The sequence below is a fragment of the Mandrillus leucophaeus genome, unplaced genomic scaffold (assembly GCF_000951045.1).
Source record: "Mandrillus leucophaeus isolate KB7577 unplaced genomic scaffold, Mleu.le_1.0 Scaffold1573, whole genome shotgun sequence".
In the NCBI taxonomy this organism is placed as follows: Eukaryota; Metazoa; Chordata; class Mammalia; order Primates; family Cercopithecidae; genus Mandrillus; species Mandrillus leucophaeus.
Genome location: NW_012101558.1, coordinates 1 through 4,491, shown reverse-complemented (window position 1 = coordinate 4,491; position 4,491 = coordinate 1).

The following is a 4,491-nucleotide window of genomic DNA, read 5'->3' as shown; positions in this document are numbered from 1 at the left end:
TCTGACATCCTCATTCTTATTGGTAGTATTTTAGATATATTTGAAATCATATTTTCATTCTTTCAGTAATGAGATATCCCTGGGTTATCTTGTCTTTTTTTGTCTGAAACATTAATTTTGCTGTCTCATAGTAAAGGCAATATTAGAGGTAAAAATTTTGGTGCTAAGATTTATTGAAAATAGTGCTATCTAAGTACAGGTGACAGGCAGCGGGACATCAGAAGCTTCAGAATTTCTTTTGTGTCTCATAAAAACAGTATTTCATATCATGTTATATTTTATATCTCTAATTTAATTTTAAGTTTATATAATTATTACACTGTCCTACTATAAACTTCATTTAATGCATTTTCCATTTTGTTGAGCTTCTACTTTAAAAAATTAACTTTTTATATCATGTTATCTATTTACCTAGAACTCATTTTTCTAAATATAAAATAATACTAATTAAGTAATGGTTCTTTTTTTCAATTTGTGTCACTCAAGTATTGATATGATTACATAGCCAACATGTAGAAATTTTTCAAATTGCTATGGGCTATTTGACATTGAAAATAACTCACAATGCAATTATTTACTAACTTAAAACAATAATTTGTGTAGATGAGTGGCACAATGTAGTTTTGGTCTAACTATGGTATTTGAGTTAGGCCTAATGTTAAAAAAAGTAGCATTTTAAGTTCAGTTAGGCAGGATTCATGGGGCACTTAACAAGGTGCAGACTTGAGACAGCTCCTGCCCATGCCTGTAATGTGTAGTTAGTTGGATACAACCGGAAGTATAAGCATAAGGAGGTGATATTAATGATCATACTGAATGGTCCAAAATTTCTTCTTCAATTATAATGTCTCTAGAACAAGAAGACAAAAATTCTGGAAAATGGGTGAGAAAACTGATGTTATATAAAGAACAAAGAATTTGGAGGCACATGAAATGGGCCTTGCAATACATCCCAGGCTTGTTTCCAGTTGATCTTTGATAAAGTACATACTGGAAATCCTGAAAAATGTCAGACTGGACAGTAAGACACCAGAAAAACCACACTGTGGTCTTCCTTTAGCAGGCACGATGATGTGAATAATGAGGACTTTCCTTTGTGAATACTAATGGGAAAGAATTGTCAGCATGTAAGTAAATAAATAAATGAAATATATTTGATAACTACTATTAAAGTGAAAAATCGGTGCTAAAAACACACAGATACACAGAAACAGGAAGATAAACATCAACTTAAATGTAGACAAAAATCCATGGCACTGTGATATATACAGACCCAATTAGTCTAAAATCATGATCAAACATCTTATAATGTTAGACGAAGATGAAAGATTTTACTTTACTAATAAATACCTAACTTGGATAATATTCATTATTATTATGATTAGATTAATCTGAATATTGCTAAAACTCCTAAATTCATACAGTGATAATAATGTGTTGAATTTATGTAATAGTTTGAAATTGCAAATTTTACAAATAGATAACCATCAAGCTTTTTCAAAAGCATAAGGTTATTAAAAGTAAACTATTAAATCTCTTGTATGTGAATGCAACTTTTTCTACAACTATATGAGCTGACAGTTTTGCTTGTTTCCAATTGCTTCTCATGTTAATAAATTATTCCTAAAATATAATTTTCTTAGGTCATAGGTCTTTTCCTTATGAAATGATTTGAAATTTTTATACAATATTAAAGATTGTTTTTGATTAGTTAGCTTCTAGTTGTGTTAGCATTAAATTTGTTTCAAAAGGAGACATATTTTAAAACTTGATTATCTTTCCTGTAAAGCCTCTGTGAGTAATGAAAACTGGTACCCAGTTTTATTTTAAAGCAAAATGTTTTCATTTCCAATATTATAACCTATATTGATTTAGAAAAAAATAAGTACTTTGAGTTAAGTGAAAACAGGCATATAATATCGAAATACGGACAAGATTTTGGCACTTTATTTTTATTTGGAGAAAAATGTGCCATTCCAGGAAAGCTTTAACAAATGGAATAAACATATTATGCGAAATTAGAAAAGGCTGGCAAGAAAATAATATGTCAAAAATAGTATTTTCATATTGACTGACTACAAAATGACAGATGTTTTCCTGAGAAGAAAAGCTAGCTCCAAGATGATGTAATCACACTTTTGAATAAAATGCCAGATATATTTAAAGGGGAAAGTAACACATTTGTAATAAAATAAAAATCGGATCTTTCCTTTTGAGAGGGAAAAGAGCACAGTGCAGTGAGACTGGGAGGCCTTCCCGACTAGTTGTATTCAGATTTATTCAGATCTAAATTTTGAAAATGAAAGGTAATTCAGAGAATGGTTTTCACCATCACTTTGCAAGATGTAATTTATATAATGTGCTAGATATCAAAAGTTAATGGTATGTTGATTTTATCCTCTTCAGTGTTAATTTCTATTAGTTGAGTGGCTAGCTTACTCCTAGATGTGTATTTCCACACACCCCTTTGATTTTAATGAATCCTCAGAATATGTTCCAGGTGCTTATTCTAGAGCTGGGTGGGCTGTTCTTTTAAGATGGTAGTTGAAGCTATTACAACAGCTGTTTTTACTGAAATACTTTAAAAATTATGTTTCCAACACCTATCATATTGAAGATTTAGGGAGTAAAGTTTGGGAGAAATAAAATGAATACTTCTTGGCAAAGTGAGAAAACCTCATAAAATTTATTAGATCTGAGAGATAATGCCAACCTAAGATAAAATACTAAAAATTAGAGGATGAATTTATGAATGAAAGAGCCAAAGCATAACATCAAAAAGTGCCGAGGCATTTATGAAGGCACTTTTACCTGAATTTTGCTGTTGAATAGGCTACATGTAAGGTCAGAGTTTGGGGATAGAAAATAAACAGTAACAAAAATAGCTTTCTTCAAGCAGTGATGGTGTCAAATGACTACCAAGCACATAAGGCATATTTCACAGATAGGAAAACTGGTCTTAGGGAATGTATGTAACTTGGCCAAAGAGTAAAGTGGTTGAGGCAGTAAAGGAAAAATTTGTAACTTCTTAGGTTGGCATGATTTCCACAAAATATAATTGATTATATACCTGATTAAATTTTGAAAGTAGGATAGGAATTTCCAGATTTTCTTCACATAACCTTAACCTTACTTGACGCGGCTATAAGAATTTCATGATCTGGCCTAATAGCATCTGCCTTTCTTAATAGATCTTTATGTTCAAAGTCATAGATTATTCCCCAGAAACAAATAGCCTGTTGTACCCTTAAAAAAATGACACTGAGAATGACAGTCCTTCCCTTCTGAAACCACACAGCCAAATAAGTTAACTATGCTGATAATATCAGTCTACCTTGTACTACCATGTATTGACTTTTACATCTCATGTATTTATGCTAAAAATAAACATTTATATACGTCATTTTAATCTTCATAATGACCTTGCAAAAGGGCATACATTCTAGTTTTTCATGAAGAAATTGAGGTTGAGAAACATAACACTTTCAAAGTCACATGGTAAATCAATGGAGCTGGGAAAGAAAAAGAAATAATAAAGTAAACTGACCGTATTAGTCCATTTTCACACTGCTATAAATAAATACCCCAAACTGGGTAATTTATAAGTAAAAGAGGTTTAATTGACTCACAGTTCTGCAGGCTTAACAGGAAGCATAGTTTGAGGGTTTCAGAAAACTTGCAATCATGGCAGAAGGCCAAAGGGAAGCAAGGCATGTCTTCTCATGACGGCTAGAGACAGAAAGTGAAAGAGGAAGTGCCATACAGTTTCAAAAAATCAGATTTCGTGAGAACCCACTCACTACCATGAGAAGAACAAGGGGAAGTCTGCTGCATGGTTCAGTCAACTCCCAACAGGCCCTTCCCCCAACATGTGGGAATCACAATTTGGGATGAGATTATGTTGGGGACACAGAGCCAAACCATATCACTAGCATTATTCCTTTTTTGAATACAAAGTTGATCTAATTATGCTCTATGTCTAGCTTCTTTTTGTTTAGATAAGAAGTGTAACCTATGTCCTTATAATCATTGTACAATTCTCAGTTTATAAATTAAAATATACTTACTGGGGCGGAGCAAGATGGCCGAATAGGAACAGCTCCAGTCTCCAACTTCCAGCGCGAGCCACACAGAAGACCTGTGATTTCTGCATTTTCAACTGAGGTACTGGGTTCATCTCACTAGGGTGTGCCTGATAATCGGTGCTGGTCAGCTGCTGCAGCCCGACCAGTGAGAGCTGAAGCAGGGCGAGGCATCCCCTCACCTGGGAAGTGCAAGGGGAAAGGGAATCCCTTTTCCTAGCCAGGGAAACTGAGACACACAACACCTGGAAAATCGGGTAACTTCCACCCCAATACTGCGCTTTAAGCAAACAGGCACACCTGGAGATAATATCCCACACCTGGCTGGGAGGGTCCCACGCCCACGGAGCCTCCCTAATTGCTAGCACAGCAGTCTGTGATCTACCGGCAAGGCAGCAGCCAGGCTGGG